General features: G+C 42.1%; 1 long non-coding RNA gene across 6 annotated transcripts in view; it reads right to left on the bottom strand.

The window, feature by feature from the left end:
• Positions 1–18,608, bottom strand: part of LOC147366001 (uncharacterized) — a 157,048-nt gene that overhangs the window by 87,399 nt on the left and 51,041 nt on the right. For 5 of the 6 annotated variants that reach the window (XR_015133124.1, XR_015133123.1, XR_015133125.1 and 2 more), the window contains one exon: positions 10,657–11,010. This is a non-coding gene — a long non-coding RNA (uncharacterized LOC147366001). Of the gene's footprint in view, positions 1–5,305; positions 11,011–18,608 lie in introns of those variants that run through there. The other variant, XR_015133127.1, reaches the window with a different exon arrangement.

Genomic DNA, 18,608 nt, shown 5'->3' on the forward strand with positions numbered 1-18,608 from the left:
CAGTATGAAATATATTTGAAAATAACCCACATATTTTCAAGTGCAATGTCTTATTTACCAAGGGAGATCTTTGACTTAGCCATTGAAAGTCTCAATAAAGTTAGAGGACTGAAAAACACAGAGGCTGCTTGCAGAGAAGAAAACATTTAAATGAGCAATTAATACCAAAATGAGAAATGAATATCAAAGATACCTTAAAAAACCCATGTATTTGGAAATTAGGCTTCTGTTTTAATCAGGAGAGTCTGTGCAGAAAATGGACATGCACAAAATACAAAAAAACATTTTTAAAATAAAAGACAAAGCTAGTGTAGATTGCATGAATGAGAGAGAACGTATAAAATGTAACTTCAAAGTTACATGAAGACTGTAACATTGGTGAGGTCACTAAGTGAAATAAAGTGGTTATAAGAAGGCAATGGCACCCCACTCTAGTACTCTTGCTTGGAAAATCCCATGGATGGAGGAGCCTGGTAGGCTGTAATCCATGGGATCGATAAGAGTCAGACACGACTGAGCGACTTGACTTTCACTTTTCACTTTCATGCATTGGAGAAGGAAATGGCAACCCACTCCAGTGTTCTTGCCTGGAGAATCCCAGGGACGGGGGAGCCTGGTGGGCTGCCATCTATGGGGTCGCACAGAGCTGGACACGACTGAAGTGACTTAGCATAGCATAGCATAGTGTAGATTGCATGAATGAGAGAGAATATATAAAATGTAACTTCAAAGTTACATGAAGACTGTAACATTGGTGAGGTCACTAACAGAAATAAAGTGGTTATAAGAAGGAACCCATTTTAGAGATAAGTGAAAGATTTCAATTTTCCTCCTTCACTTATGCCGGCGACAGTTGGAAATGCATTATTGGACCAAGGGCAGAAGCTATATTAGTAATGCATATTTGGAAGTTATTCAACATAGAAGTGATATCTGAAGTCTAGAGAGGTACCTGTGGGAAGCAGAATAGAGAATATGCCTTTGGCTTTGGAAAACAGGAACAGGGATGAACTGAGAGTAGCATGCTGCTGCTGCTAAGTCGCTTCAGTCGTGTCCAACTCTGTGCGACCCCACAGATGGCAGCCCACCAGGCTCCCCCGTCCCTGGGATTCTCCAGGCAAGAGCACTGGAGTGGGTTGCCATTTCCTTCTCCAATGCATGAAAGTGAAAAGTGAAAGGGAAGTTGCTCAGTCATGTCTGACTCTTCGCGACCCCATGGACTACAGCCTATCAGGCTCCATGGGATTTTCCAGGCAAGAGTACTGGAGTGGGTTGCCATTGCCTTCTCCAGTGGTTTCTGAGTTCTCTCCAAAACCTTGCTGGAATAGGGTCAGGTTGAAGGAAAGAAAAAAAGAAACTAAGAAAGAAAGAAACTGTCATCTTGCTGTCCAAGATTTTCAGAAGAGGATGCTGTTCAAAGCTAGTTCAATGTGACAATCATATGAATCCCATGAAAGAATGGGTTCCAAGGTTAGATAACTTTGAGAACTACTGAATTCAGTGAAGTTAAATAGGTTTCTTTCCTGCAGGGTTCCTCAGAGCCTTTAGCACGTTATGATATATTCAAAATCTCCACAATGAATTCTTTATTTCTAGACCTCTGTGACCATAAAACACTTGTTTTCATTGGGCATCTAGAGGGACAGTGGAAAAGTGTGACACTGAGCCCATGGATAATTCAGTGCCTATAGTCCCCGACCCAGGGCCCTCATCTACCACTGAGGGGTGAAAATCACAGGGCAAAAGTCAAATATAGCCAGTAGGGTATTTTCCTCTCTTTCTGGGATAGATATACAGGGTAATATATAAGGACATGCCAAGATATATCAGACCCACTGACCACCATACACTCCTATGGAACTGAGAATGGATGAAGGACTGTGACAGAAAAGACTCAGGCATCATCCTTGGAGCAGACAGCAACTAGCTACACTCATGGATGAAGTCAGCGTGACCAGAGGCTCACAGGAACCTAACCCTTTATTTCCCCTAGGAACAATGATTCAGCATGTGCTAATTCAGGGTTTGTGGTGACTTTATAGAGCATACTACCTTGAATGGTGCGAATCTATTCATTGTTCACCTGAAACTATCACAACACTGTTTGCTAATCGACTATACCCCAATACAAAATAAACAGTTTCAAAAAAAGGGAAAGAAAACAATAATCTTAGCTGAAAATTACTGCACACTTATCAGGTACCAGGAACAAGCGCATGTACTCTATGGGGATAATCTTCTTGTTTCTATAGTAATCCCATGAGACCCATACTTTACCCCTTTCACACATGAGAACACAGAGGCTTAGATTTATCTGAGGTTCTAGGATTGAAACTTCAACAGCCTGACTCCAAAATCTGCTCTCTTAATCCCTCTGCTATACAGAGTCTCACTAGTTTTCTCACCCTGAACTGTTCCCTGATCACAAACAACCCACACCTGGGTGCTTGTTACTGTTTCCTCACCTCCTTATGCAAAAAAAAAAAAACACATATTCAATAACACTGTGAGAGTATTATTAACTTTGCACTAAGCTAAGCTAAGTCACTTCAGTCGTGTCCGACTCTGCGCGACCCCATAGATGGCAGCCCACCAGGCTCCCCCGTCCCTGGGAATCTCCAGGCAAGAACACTGGAGTGGGTTGCCATTTCCTTCTCCAATGCGTGAAAGTGAAAAGAGAAAGTGAAGTTGCTCAGTCGTGTCCGACTCTTAGCGACCCCATGGACTGCAGCCCACCAGCCTCCTCCATCCATGGGATTTTCCAGGCAAGAGTACTGGAGTGGGGTGCCATTGGCTGGGAGAATATTGTGTTGCTTTCCAAATCTCACATGCGCAATGCCCATCAACCTTTTAATAGTTCATTAATGATACCAACTGATGCTGCCAAGCAGTCCTCCTTGCAGACCAAAGAAACAGCACTCACTGCTCATTCTACAACAGTGTCTTCCTCTGCCCCAGTCATTGCAGCCAGTGAGAAAAGGAAAAGAGCTGAAATATTACAAGACAGCCTTTCCTCCAGGTCCCCAGATCACTGAGAACAGAGCTCTCCCTGCGTCCTATTGCCTCTTTGTTCTCAGGGCTCTGAGTTAATGGATGGCTCTGTGACTAAGATGTTGATGAGGCAGGACTGATGAGATATAATCAGCAAGTATCTTAACTTTTGCCTTCCACTATACTATTATAGGGCTTCCCTGGTGGCTCAGACAGTAAAGAATTTGCCTGCAATGCAGGAAACCCAGGTTCAGTCCCCAGGTCTGAAAGATCCTCTAGAGAAGAAAATGGCTACCCACTCTAGTATTGTTGCCTAAAGAATTCCATGGACAGGTGAGCCTGTCAGGCTATAGTATATGGGGTCACAAAGAGTCAGACACAGCTGAACAACTAACAATTTCACTTTCATGCTACTAAAATGTACTCACTGAAGGAAAGTCCTTTCTCTCCCTGAGAAGCAACCCTGGGCAATACTATACTTTTCAGTTCACTGTCAGAGTACAAAACGCTTCCAAGCACATTAGATCACAAACACAGGCTCGATCTGGTAACTACATCATCTTGGCTTAGCTTTCTCCTCTTCTCCCTGTCTCATATTTCCAAAACCTCATCCCCATCTTCTTGTCCTGCCTGGATATACTGGAGGAAGGTAAAAGAGGAAAGAAAGGAAGAAAGGCTTTCTCTGATTGGTAACACTGCAAGATAACATCATGCTCTCTGGATCTGTCAAGTATTTAAAGCTCTTATTTTTGAGACACATTTGAGAGCTCCTTGGGTTCTCAAGCATCATCACCTCTGTTGCTACTTCTTTGATTCAAGCAATGCATCTCCAGTCGGGCTGGTGACTTGATTTCTCCTGCAGTTGCTAGGACTCCATCAGTGACCTAAAGCTCACTCTGTCTGCCGGGGTGCCTCCACCCTTCCAATCAGCACTATCAAACAGGACCAAAGACACCACATCCAACCTTCTCTCATGAATAACCCACATTTCCCATGGGAAATACTCACAAATTCTTTACCCAAACAAATTCAGAGGATATAGGCTAATCCTAATATTAATATATCAGAAACAATTCATTCCTCCAGGGCCAAGGCAGTTAGGAAGCCCATCCCTCATGCTCTAGATTCCCCATATATGCTGCTAAGTCGCTTCAGTCGTATCCGACTCTGTGCGACCCCATAGACAGCAGCCCACCAAGCTCCCCCGTCCCTGGGATTCTCCAGGCAAGAACACTGGAGTGGGTTGCCATTTTCTTCTCCAGTGCATGAAAGTGAAAAGTGAAAGTAAAGTTGCTCAGTCATATCCGACTCCTAGCGACCCCATGGATTACAGCCTACCAGGCCCCTCCATCCATGGGATTTTCCAGGCAAGAGTACTGGAGTGGGTTGCCATTGGTGTCTGGCTAAATACAGGCAAACTTTTAAGATCTCCAAGTATAGAAGTCCCCTACATACAAACCTTCAAGTTGTGAACTTTCAAAGATGTAAACAGGCTTTCCATCAAACTTCAGGTGTAAGTAAAACTGCAGCTTGCCCTCCATCTCCTACTGCTGACAATCCTTCAGATCTACCATCTTCCACCTCCTCTCCCCACTCTAGTCAGTAACTCTTCTTGCCTGTGCGTGCAATGCCAGCCTCTGTATGCCAGCTGTTGTACTGTATTCCTGTACTTTTCAAGGTCCTGTACTGTAAGATTAAAAATGCTTTGTGTTTTTGCTTGTTTTTTTTTAATGTACAATTTGTGTGAAAAGTATAATAAACCTATTACATACAGTATCACCTAGCTGACTGTGTTAACTGGGTACCTAGGCTAACTTTGTTGGACTTACAAACAAACTGGACTTACAGACGTACTCTTGTAATGGAACTCATCTGTATGTAGGTAACTTACTGTAGATTTGTTGAAGGCCAGAGGCAGTTGCCTCCTAAACCTTGCCCTTGATGGTAGAGGGGGCAAAACCCATAACTCAACCAGCACCTTCCTCCAAAGAAGCCCTTTACAAAAATTCCCTATCCATGGATAGGAACCTTCTCAACTCTTCTACACGCAAAGTGAGTAAAAGATTGACGAGTCATAAAACCAGGTTTTAAGCGCCTACTTCGAAATTCCAAACAGATGCTCTGTCTCACAACTCATTCTGGTGTCTGATATCGATCATATCTTGGTACCTTGGGTAAGCTTCCAATTTAACATTTTGTCTATCTATATATTCCTTTTCCCAAGACATAAAAAGCATTTTCCAATCACTCAAGAATTTGGAAAGCACAGTCGTATGTGGATGCCATGTTGTAAGCCATTTGCAGTTACACAGAGTAGTCTTCAAGTTTTAAAATTTATTTTGTCTTCTAAACTCACACAATTACAGTAATTGAAAAAATTATAAAATGAAGCAATAGACTTTTCACACAAATTCTTCCTTCAAAAGTAAACCTGTAGGCTTAACAGAAGATGAAGTCCCTCATGTACTGGGTACATGGTTTGCAAAATAAACTAGCACAGCACTTTTATCCAAAATGGTTATTAAATTTTGCCTAGGTAGGTATTGTTTTGACAACTTCTATTTCTCAGGAACCAACTCCATTTTTATCTCTCCTTGTTTCAAGGTCAGTGGTTGGCTCTTTATCTTCATATGCTTATATTAAAGAAAAACACGAGAATTTTTCATTAAAGCTTAAAAGGGTATAACTCTTCAAGCAACTCTTAACCTAGAGTCATTTCTCATTTCTTTAATTCTTCTCCCTCTTTTTAATGTGGAGTCAGAGCTAATAATTCTTCCTCTTAAATCTTTAGTGTTAATAGGGTCACAAAAAGCATTTCCCCTGACTCTTGCAGAACCCAACTATTCTTCTTTCCACACTGAGGTGTTTAAGTCACCCCAGTGGTCTCCTTGTTCCCAAAGCAAGTTATTCTCTAACCTAAAGGGCAAGGCCTATGGACTTATCAGGGAACTTCCAGGGGCCCTGAGCTACTAACAAGGCTAGACCAGCTTTCACAAGGCTCAGAGTGGCTGCCTATTCAAGATATTTGGATAACATTATTTAAAGCCAGCTAGCTTATTTATTTGAATATGTACACAATAAAAACTTTAGGAGAATATTTGAAATGTCTACACACAAAGTCACAAAATATAGTCCCCAAAATAAATTGGACCTGATCATGTCACCCACTTCTAACAACTTGTGGTGTGCTTTCCACTACTCAGGGCAGCAGTCTCCAAAATAAGGTGTGTGCACCAGGGGGTGAACAAGATGAGCCACTGGGAGCAGAAGTAAAACGTCAGCACTCCTAGTCTTAGATACCCAAACTATAAAAAAAGCAGCTAAGGATTTCTAATATTTAAGATGTGCATTGACCTCAAGGATTTGACAGTGGAGCCCTCAGCTGTTCAGTTACTTGAACACGATACAACACAGTTCAGCTCCCGTATTCCAGGCCAAGTGGACTTACAGGGTATATGGAATACCTTTAACTAGATCAGCCATCACAAAAGGGATAAATGGCTTAAAGAGATATTTCAAAAAGGCTGTGGATTAAAGAAAATGCAAACGAAGCCAATGAACAACAAGAAAATGCCAAGACAAAGGTTTCCCCCATTTACAGTCTGAACTCTCCAGTCAACCATAAGAGGAAGTGAATTCAGCAATGAAATAATCAGACTTGTCACTGAGTATGGTTATTTTTTAAAAAATAAGCACAAAATATGTTCCTTCTACATAAACATGATGGTGTAAGGAGAGAGGAAATAGTTCATTTCCTGGAGAAACCTCTAAGAGAGCATTTCAAAATAGATGTTTAGAATTATTTTCTTTGTTATACAATTTTTGTCACTGATCATGATATGTATCATCTTCAAGAACTGCCAAAATTAGAGACGTAAAGTTCCAATTTCCTAACCTGTTTAAAAATTTCCAGGTGAACCGTTCCAGTGGCTTGAACACATTGTAAACACATCATATAAAATATGAAAACAAAGCACTTTCAAATTCATTTGCATATTGACAAGCAATTGACAGCAGGGAAGGTGTAAACATAGCAGACAAATTAAAACAAAAACTTTGCATAATTGGTGGATAGTTTTGAAAAATGCCTATTATAATTTGCAAGTGAAACCAACAATTCATTTCTTTCACTTGCATCCATGTATCTCTGTGAGTTATCATTTTGGCTGTGATGCTATTTAAACCACACATTAAAGAAAATTAATCTTGAAATAATAACTTTAAACAGCTGTACCAGTGTTAAGCCAAGATTTTCAAGTATAATTAAGCATATTCACTAACATCACTCTCATTAAGCATCATCATTATTATAAGGAAGCCAAAAGGTTTTGTAAGCCATTAATACTTAAAAATTTTAAGATATATTTTAGATATTCATTCTACCTTCAGTTTATCTTTTATAGTTTCCCATATTTGTATATTTTATAATGTATACAGTATAGTACTAATATAGTGTTACATGTAGATAATTTATGGAAAATATAGTTAGAACAAATGGTCAAATTATTTAACTGAGAGAGAAGATGGACAAGCAGAAAGCACAATTTGTAAACTTAAGTTCAGGCTCCCCAGTCTGGCACAGTCTCTTTGCATTCTAGAAGCCTCTTTATCTGTCATTTTCTGCCCATTGTTCCCACAACCACTGGCATCATGTTTTAGTCAGTCTGACTAGCTATCTCCTAAACGCACCAAGCTCCCTCCTAACGCACCAAGCTCCCTCATACCTCTGTGTCTCAGCCTAGAGTGTTTTGTCCTTTCTTGTCCATGGCAGAATTCCAACTTTTCCTTTAAGATTTAGACCAAAGGAAATTTTCACCTCCTCTGTGGAAATTTGTTGCTCTCTCCTAGACATATGTCAGCAGGGAGATTTGGTTTATGGGGAAAGATGATAAAGGAAGTGTGGTGACTTTAAGTCTCAGCTCTGCCGCTTGAAATCTGGATATGAGATCATTGATCTTCAGTTTCCTCACTTGTGAAATGGAGATTCTGTTACCCCATATATAGTAGGGGTCAGCAGATCTTTTCTTTAAAAGGCTAGAGAGTAATTACTTTTGGCTTTGCAAGCAAATCTCTTTTGTAACTACTCAATTCTGCCTTCCGTAGCCCAAAAGTTGCTGTAGACAATACATTAACAAATTGCTGTTGCTGTGTTCTACTGACTCCTTACCAACAAAAACTGTTGACATGCTGGATTTAGTTCATGGACCACAGATTGCTAATTTCTGCTTACAGAATCGTAATGAAGACTGAAGTAACCCACACTACCTATAAGGACCCTGGCATACAGTGGCTAGTCAGCCTCTTACGTGCTAGGCCTGGGGAAGCATCAGCGCACACGATTCCTGCAGTCACGCGGTGGGGAGATGGATACGAGCCATCACAAATTAAGTAAACACACCCTCCCGCCCACCTCCACATGCTCAGTGTTAAACTGATCACTGTCATGAAAGGCCTGTGAAATCCTCTTATTGTCTTCTTTTGTTTGCCATAGTTCTATGAAGATAATACAGATGGTGTTATGAGTGTGCATAGCAGCTCTGTGGAGATGACACTGCAACCCGAGCCACATAAGGGAAGGGAAGAGACAGGAAGTGTGCTTCAGACAGAGACCAACACGTGCAAAGGCCCTGAGGAGGAAAGCAGTTCAGCCACTTGCAAAACAAAATGAAGCAGAGTTTAGGGATCTGGAGAGTCTAAACATCAGGCTATGTAGGTATAGAGGAGTCAGAGGCCTCATAGGATGTGTAAAGGACTTTGGAATTTGTTTGCAAGCCTCAAAGGGAAGTCTTGAATAGTCTTTAATGACCTCATTCATATACCCAACATACAGAAGTTAGTGTGATTATTATTATTATAGAAGTTAGTGATTATTATTAATAAGGCAACAAAAAAGTTTGTGAAGCATTAATAACTAACAACACCTGTGAAAAGAATTCCTCCTTCAAACTCTCCCCAAAAGCCCTTTCCATTGGACCCTCTGTTTCCTTCTGGGACTGTCTGATGCAGGCCAGTAAGAAAGTTGCTTCAGTCCTGGAGCGAAAGGTGGCACTGGGACGTTCTCCCCATTTCAGAGGAGGACGAAGTGGGGCATCAGCCACTGGGAATGCGGACAAGAGGGCTCATGGACTTCAGGGCACGAGGAGTCTGATCCCGCACAGGGGTCAGTGTGGCCACCAGGGGCACAGGCAGCTGTGGTGAGTCGTTCTGCCCCATGTACAAGCCAAGAGCGAACTCAAAGGGGGCCCAATACTGGTAATCTGGTGATTTAGTGGGTAAAATGTTTCTGATTTCTGGGGGTGGCTGGAACCTCTGATCTCTGTGTGGGTCAGAGGCACAAGTGACAGCCTGAGCTTTTGACTGACATCTGAAGCAGAGGGTAGTCTTGCAAGATTGAGCCCTTAACCTGTGGAATCTGATGCTGCCTCTGGATAGATGGTGTCAGGATGGAGTGGTCGTGGCAGAACAGTCAGCTGGCATCCGATACTGGGGTAGTATGGGAAAACCCCCAGACAGCAGAAATGAATGCAAAAACCCTTCAAAGGGGACCAGATAGCAACATGGAATACCTAGAAACAAGACCCAAAGAGGGGGCAGAAGCAGAAACCGAGAGGGGCCAATGAAGATGGACAGACAGAGCCCGAGGGAGACAGTGTAAGCTCAGTAGATTTCTGAAGTACATTTATCAAGGTAAATTGTTTTTGTCATATCCTGCTGTTTGTGAACATGAGTAAGTTGTTGCCTGTTATCACTGACCTTTACAATGCTGATTAGCTACTCAGCAATTAACTGGTATTCCCCTGACGGTCTTAACTCTGCACTAGAAGAGAGAGCCATAACAGGTCCCTGGGGTGGAGGAAGAGGAGAGAAAGCCAGCCGAGGAGGAAGTTACTGCACCAGCTGCAGAACGGTGAGCCCTAAAGGCTTCTGTCTGTGGTTCTAAAAAGGAATAATCATACCATGCATTTATTAAATTTAAAAACACTTCCTATCTTTGGCAACATAGCAGAGCTCTCCTCCACTTGCTATACCTAAAACCTGAGGCTGAGATGGGTTAGTTACACATCAAACATGGCATACACCACAGGGACCCAGAGCTGGGAGGCACGCGCCCGCCCTGGCCCTGAGCCGCAGGTGCGTTCTCATCTGCCTCACCTCCTCAGTAACCAGGTAGAAGGCTGGATGCTTTGCTGGAAATCAATGTGGAAACGTTTGTTCTTCTTCTGAACCTTCATTTCAGAGCACCTTCTTTGACTCTGGTTTCAGGCAATAAGATTAGTGGACGGTTTCTCCAACACAAAGCTAAGATCTTGGCAACCCTTTCAAGCACTATTTTTAGGTTCTCCCCACACACACAAGAGAAAGAGGAATCTGAGGCAGAGAGTGTAGACTTACACAAAGAGCTTCCACACAGGGCCTAACGTAGAGATCTTCAGTCACTCAGCACACCTCCTCTGGCTCTGCCATACTTAAAATATCCAACACCGAGCCCACAGGCCATTGCACACTCCTCAGCCTTCAGAGCAGAAAGTTCTAATATGATGAGGAAGATGTAGTCCCAGGATAACAATGTATAAATGTACTAAGGATAGAGTCATCATACAATCACCCTAATTGAAAAGTGAGACAAAGTACACATTTATCCTATCGTCACCAAGGGAAACTCACATTTTGGTCTCTATCCACATAGATGCAGCGTAGTGCCGTGGTTTAGAAGTTTCTTTAAGGAAGAAGAGAAGTTAAGGCTATTGTCAATATGTGTTCGTGTCCAACAGTGATGCCACTACGATAGCTCTGAGATCGCGACAGCTCCAGGACGAATCTCATGAAACCGCTACAGAAAGTGAATGGACTTAGGGCCCAAGTGAAAGGCATGTGGATGTAAGCCGATAACCAGAGCATCCACCTGGGCCACCGCCTCTCTTCACAGATAACACTCTGAAGCAGCCAGGCCAGTGTGGTTTTATCACTAAGTCCTCATGGCATGCAGCTCTGATCAGCATTAGTATGGAAGAGAAGAATCTAGAAGGAAAAAAAAAAACCCATTATTGGTTACTCTCTAACATTCCTGAGAAGTGGTTGAAATCTTCTTCCCACCTTCATTTCCCTAGGAGTGGGGATGCGAATGAGTTCATGTGGATGAGAACGGGAGTCAGCAAAGACCAACTGAAACAAGAGGCTGAATCGCTGACCCCCAATGGCAGATGCCACCACCCAGCAAACACAAGGCAGCAGGAATACCACCCAGCATTTTCCTAGCCCCCTTAACCAGCTCTCCCGGCAGGGACAGGACAGGTGTCGAAAGGTGGAATTGGAAATGACAACGGAAGGCACAAGATTTTTAAGACAGGACAAGGGAAGAGTGCGGGGAGAGGCAAACTTAGTTCTTATGTGTCTATTAACTTAAACACAGTATGGGGAGACTTTGCCCCAGCTTCTAGAGCAAAACTTGGTCAGTGAGCTCATTCTCTGCTCGGCCTGGTCATAAGCACAAGGGAGATAACAGAAGGAATGATGGCAGGTCTCCTCCCCTCGGCGTTGGAGCCCAGGTACTCCTCACAACAACCACAGGAGGTTAAGCACTACTAATGGCCTCATGGTACAGAACAGAAACCAGCACAGCCAGAGGCTAAGCCCTTACCCAAGTCCTATAGCCAGTAAGCAGCAGGTAGCAGACCAAAATGGGCTTCCCAGGTGGCGCTAACGGTAAAGAACCCACCTGCCAATGCAGGAGACTTGAGACATGGGTTTGATCCCTGGGTCAGGAAGATCCATTGGAGAAGGAAATGGCAACCCACTCCAGCATTCTTTCCTGGGAAATCCCATGGACAGAGGAGCCTGGAGGGCTACCGTTCATAAGGTCGCAAAGAGTTGGACACAACTAAAGCGACTTAGTGCACACACAGACACACACACACAGCACACCAAAATGAAAATGTGTCTGATTCCAGAACCATGTTTCCACTGCCACAAAGCAGCTCTTCTCCAGGGAGGGAGCAGAAATGAGGGTATGGGGATTACTATGTTAATAATCTAACGTAACTATTATTGTTATTCGTAAAATAACAATTTGGTGTGGTTAAATGACTTTTTCAGGGTCACATAAAGTATTAAATTTTTCAAATTTCTCCAAACCTGATTTCATCCAGGAATTATGCTAAGGCCAGCAAGGCCCAAATTGAGTTGAATTTAAGCTTATGTCATAATAGTGACAATTGCTTTAAAGAAATAAAGCAATTTTTTTGGATTTGCTTTGAAATCCAAAAAAAAAAAAAAAAAATGAGGGTACATTTTGGTCACTGAGAATTGGTGAGTATGAGACCCAGTGTGCCTCCTGATTATAATAAGGCTAGATTTCCTTGCAACAGTGGATTAGTTTTTGTTTCTGAAAGGGAAAACCCTCCTGTTTTCTTCTACTCACCTTACCACTCCCAACATCAATGTGTGGGTTTTCCACACCAAGCAATTCTGACACTAACTACCTGGAGTTGGCACAGACCCCATAAGGAAAGGGCTGAGTCCCACAAGACTGACCTCCCCAGATTATCGCCTGTGCTTCTGACAAACCCACTATAAAGTACTCAGGACCTCTTCCTCAGATTTGATAACTTTCTAAAACTCAGGAAAGAGGGGACGTCCCTGATGGTCCAGTGGTTAAGATTCCGTGCTTCCAATGCAGGGGATGTGGGTTTGATCCCTGGTCCTACATGCCATGTGGTGCCACCAAAAAATAAAAATAAATAAATAAATAAACTCAGGAAAGCACTTTACTTACTATTACATGTTTATTATCAAAGATATAACTCAGAGGGACTTCCCTGATGGTCCAGTGGTTAAGAATCTGACTTCCAATGAAAGACCCAATCCAGCTAAATAAATAAAATCCCAACTCTCCTCTAATCAAACAGTAAATATGTCATTATCTTCTTCCTCCCACCCACACACAAAGAATTAAAGCAAAAATAAATATACAACTGAGAAACAGCCAACCGGAAGCAAAGCATTGAGCATGGTATTGGTGGTGGGGGGTGCACAGGGCTCCATGCTCTCTCACAGCGTTTGCCAACCTCCCAGCACTTCCGTGTGTTCACCAATCCAGAAGGGATCCCTTCTGTTAGGATTTTTATGGAGGTTTCATTACAGAAGCAACGTTGATTAAATCACCGGCCATTTGAGATTAAGTTAACCTCCAGTCCTTCTCCCCTCCCCCAGAGGTCAGGGGGTGGGGCCGGAAGTCCCAACTTTTAATCCCTTGTTTGGTTCTTTTGACAACCAGCCTCCTTTAGAGGTTATCCAGGAATCCCCTAGCCACAAGCATCTTCTTAGCATACAAAACAATACTTGTCACTTCAAAAACTCAGAAGGTTTTAGAAGCTGTAAGCCAGGCAATGGGAGCAGAAATCAAATATATATCTCATTACACAATATTTTCTTTGTTCTTTTTTTTTAATCACAAGAAAATGTTTTAATCTTTTCTTTTTTTCCCCCCCAAAATGTTAAACTTTTTATTTTGTACTGGGGTACAGCTGATAAAAAATGTTACAGTAGTTTCAGGTGAACAGCGAAGGGACTCAGCCATGTATAATCACGTGTCCATTCTCCCCACAACTCCCCTCCCATCCAGGCTGGCACATAACATTAGAAAAAAATGTTGAGTAACAGCAACATTTTCCACCCCCATCCATGGTGCTGTGCTAAGTGCTAAGTTAATTCATATTAAATTGTTTTTAAAAACCAAGTCCTTGGTCTGAAAAGGCCTCATGTTTATACACAATGGGTTTAGGCTGGAAGCTCTGTTTAGGATTGAGATTCCCTTTGCAAGAAACTAAGCCATAAGTTTTTCCTTGCAAAGGGAATCTTTGCAAGAAAAAAAGATTCCTCTTACTCAAAGTCACATTGCCAGCAGTTTTACAAGGCCTCTGAAAATGATCAAGTTAACTGAGAAGATAAAAATTTGCCAGATAGATGTCCTTGGCAATGTACTGCTCCTTGTCTGAAATGAGACACAACAGGAAACTTGAAAATGCAAAGTTTTTGAGAATATAATCTATCTAATGGACAAAACCAACTTACTCTGTATGACAAAATTAAAAGAATGTGTTTTCAGGCAGCAGCTTCTTGTTACATATTTATTCTATTACAGAGCAAATTGCTATAGTGACCAGACAATCTAGAAAAGAAGGAAGAGTCAGTATGTTTGTCCAGAATCATTGACATAACCTTAGCTTTAACGGTCCAAGTATATGGTTTCTATTCGTAATTACAGACTCTCAGAGACACCCATGTACTCCAAATCTGTCTCCGGAAGAAAAAAAAATCCTTTCTTAAATTGATTTGCCCTTTGTCACTGTCACAGATATGTTTTCCCTGTTTTGACAGGTAGTTGTAATTCTATTAGCAGCCCATCGACTTCCCTGTGAAATCGATCTGTGTTGGGCTGGCTGGGTCTTCTTAAACTGGCTGATTTATTGCTTCTGCATGTTTTTAGAAAGAGAGAGCTCATGCTTGCTCACAAGTGATCTAAAGCGTCCAGGGGTGGGAGAGGAAGAGGGAAAGGCAAAGAGACACTCTTCTGTTGCCACAAAGTATAAAGTATCTAAACAATTGTTGAAAACAAATCATCTCCAGACTCACTGTTGGTTGTCTCGATGGCAGGTGAGTTGCGACCTTTTGTCGACAGCCTAGTTGAGATGCCTGCTGAAGCCAGTCAGAATAAATGACTGTCACTCTCCCTTATTAATTTATCTTACTGCCTCATGTATAAACTAGGAGGACTTGCTCACCTCAGATGTCCTCGATGTCAATCTATCATGTTTGCCTAATTCTCCTCCCAGCTCACAGTAACCGGAACACGAGTAGCTGCCTCCAGTGCCCCTGTCTCTGCCTGTAATGTTGCCCATTGAAAGGAAAGCACTCAGCCCAATCACAGGAGATCACAGTTAGCCAGAGGTCAGAAACAGAAATCACCACTGCATTTTGTTTAAAGCCACATCAGCAAAGAAAAGACGGGAAGGTAAACTTAATAAACACCTTTGTCTTATTAAGGTTCTATCCAAAGATTTATAATGGAATCAAGCAGTGCTAGATGAAAATAATATGTGTGAATATCAGGCAACCTAAAAATAAGTTGATTTTTCTGATATTAAAGAACAAATCATTGCAATTATATACCTTTACAAACTGAACACGATTCTAAATATCCTCATGTTAACTTCATGAACATAAATATGAATAGTAACGTCTCACGAGTACCATTTGTAATTTCACCCTTGAGCAATATAGTGGAGAGCCTAATTCTAAGCAGAATTATTACCAGGAAATACAATTAGGTAGGCAAATTTCAATTTTGCACTCTTTCTTCTCCTTTTATATATGTATAGGTGCTTCTACCAAGATACTCAACTCATCCTTAACTTCCAGGATAACACTGGAGCTTTCTCTGTCTTCCTTACCCAAACCTTCTCAGATGTCAGGCCAGCAAAGTGATAAGGGCATGGTTATATAAATGATAAACTAACAAGGTTTAATGTATTAACTCTCTCAGTAAGATTCTGCATTTTAACTGGGAATTTTTATAGACTCTTGAGAGTCCCTTGGACTGCAAGGAGATCCAATCAGTCCATTCTGAAGGAGATCAGCTCTGGGATTTCTTTGGAAGGAATGATGCTAAAGCTGAAACTCCAGTACTCTGGCCACCTCATGCGAAGAGTTGACTCATTGGAAAAGACTCTGATGCTGGGAGGGATTGGGGGCAGGAGAAGGGGACGACAGAGGATGAGATGGCTGGATGGCATCACTGACTCGATGGACGTGAGTCTGAGTGAACTCCTGGAGTTGGTGATGGACAGGGAGGCCTGGTGTGCTGCGATTCATGGGGTCACAGAGAGTCAGACACGACTGAGCAACTGAACTGAACTGAACTGAACTGAATACTTAAACCCAAAATGGAGATGACTGGTAAGAACCTTGGGCACCACTGAAGACAGATTGGTGGATGGAGGGATGGTGGTCGACAGGTTTACCTTTCAATAGCCCTCAAACAACACTACTAGGATAGTGCTGGTTCTCAATTACAAACAATGACTCTTCTTTCCTACATAGCCCCGTAGAAACTGACAAGCCTACACTATGCTATGCTTTGTCCACTCAGGTTAGCTGAGAACCCTGAGGTTTCCAGATTAAAGTTGGCCAACAGCTTTTACTCTTGGAAGGTGATCACAGTCTGACATAGTAGCAAACACATGCAGAGGAGCCTGGTAGGTGCCAGCTTGTTCTCACTCTGCTCTCTTCCACGTCCAGCTCTTCTTGACAACTGATGGCCCTACTGGCCAACAGTGGCTTCAGGCACATCATCAGCTGCTGCAATGTAGACCCTCAGCGGGAGTAACCACATAGACTCCAGTTTCCCAAGGACTTTTCCATGGTTCCACTTGCCAGCTGGATGAGCTTAGCTTCCCAGATCAGTCAACACCGACTTCCCTGTAAGCTCTGACTTGTTTATCTGGCCAGCATTTCAGGCAAATTGGTTAGGAACTCCTTGGACCCTACTTTCCAGTTTCTCCCATGTTTGTTTCAAGTCTAATTACTATAAGAAATCTCCTATTTCCACAATACTCAGAGTGGCCCTGCTGTGAACTAACCCCTGACTGCTACAGTTCCTTGCAGAGGGTCTTTACAGAGACCTATCATACACACGCAAGGCCATGAACACATGCATGGTTCCCAGCTGAAAACTATTGCTTGTTACCAAGAACCATAATCAAATCAAGGCTATATTATCTGTCTGAGCCTGTGATTTGTGGTTTGTGAGACATAATTTACAATTTATTTTTTGAATTGTTTATCACTTTTTAAGTCTTTTTACTTTTATTTATTTGGGAGGGAACATACCACACAGCATGCAGGATCTTAGTTCCCCGACCAGGTATCAAACCAGCACCCCTTGCAGGGGTAGCATGAATTCTTAACCACTGGATTGCCAGGGAAGTCCCATTTTATCATTTTTAAAGCTGAGCCTGGGGCTTCCCTGGTGGCTCAGTGGTAAAGAATCCACCTGCCAACGCAGGAGACACGAGTTTGATCCTTGGTCCAGAAGATTCTGCATGATGTGGTGCAACTAAGCCCATGTGCCACAACTGCTGGAGCCTGTGCTCTAGAGTCCCACGTGTGCAACTCCTGAAGCCCGAGTGCTCTAGAGCCCGTACTTCACAACAAGAGAAGGCACTGCAATGAGAAGCCCACACACTGCAACTAGAGAGTAGGCCCCTCACCGCTACTAGAGAGAAGCTGGAGCAGCAACGAAGACCTAGCACAGCCAAAAATAAAATAAAGAAAAATTTTTTTAAAAGTTGAGCCTGATATTCAGTATATGCTCTCTATGCATCATCCTAAATTAAGAGGTTACAGACTCAAGCTGCAAAAAATGAATTACAATGGCAAGATCATCAAGAACCATCTTGAAACCCCAAGCTAAATAGATCATTTTCTCACACACATGTCTGAATGTTGAGTATAAGGCATTACTCCCAGAGAGCAACTGGGAGGTAAATTTGGAAGGGACATAACGGTCAGTTTATAAATGCTGCCATTTGGTCTGATGTTCACAGCTGGGCCAATCAGACTTGGTCAGGGTCAGGTTCATCTGCTGCAATGGAAAGCGGACCACTCACAAAAAAAGCTACAAAGGTAACAAGTGTTATTGGACCTCTGACATCTGTTTTTGGCACTGAACGTGCATGATACCAAACTGGGCCTTCAGAAAGAAGTCTTTTCAGAACGGAAAAACACAAACTCCTTCCATGAATTGTACACCACTTACTGTACAGGCTGAAGAAAAAAATTCAAAGAAATGCATCAATATACACTGTAGTCAGAGAACTCCAGTTATAGTTTATTCTTCAGAGTAGACTAATTTTTAAAATCTTTGCAGCTAGAAAAATAACTATAACATACAGAGGTTTCTTGTTTGCCATTAATATCAAGTGCAGATCAAGTGCTCAAAATTGCACAAGCCAAACTGCGAAGCACAATATCGCCTCTGAAAATGCAAATGCATTTTTCAGAACAGAACTGAAGAGCACAAATAAAAGAAGCCAACTTCTCTGAAGTTGCTCAGGTGTCTTATTACATCTGCAAAATCAAAATTATATCACAATATTCTTGTCTGATTTTTAATTTGCTTTAAGTCAAATAAACATGAATAATGAGAAAGAAATCTCAGGCTAGGAGCTTATAACATCATAAACCATATACAGGACACTTGGTTAGTTTCTGTCATAAAATGCCATCATAAAATCACACCTGCTTGAAAAAAAAGTTTTTGCTAGTTTCTGTCTTTTCCCCTCAAAATAGCCATCCCTGTCAAAGGACATTCAGTTCAATGTCTGGAACTATCAGTTATTAGGGCTTGTCAGCAGTCAGAAATCATTCAGATGTATTTCCTGTTCGCTTCCAAAGCTATAAATAAAAATTGTACACTAGCATCTACTGACCAAAAGGACATATGCCTACATGACAGCAGTCAGGATTTAGATTAGATGGTAAATATTTCGTGATGACGGAAGTTAAGATATTGGAAAGAATCATATTGAGAGGGACCAGAGCTGCCCTACCCCAAGACT

The sequence above is a fragment of the Bos grunniens genome, chromosome 9, assembly GCF_055505025.1.
Source record: "Bos grunniens cultivar Pamir isolate PY7600 chromosome 9, Bosgru_T2T1.0, whole genome shotgun sequence".
In the NCBI taxonomy this organism is placed as follows: domain Eukaryota; kingdom Metazoa; phylum Chordata; class Mammalia; order Artiodactyla; family Bovidae; genus Bos; species Bos grunniens.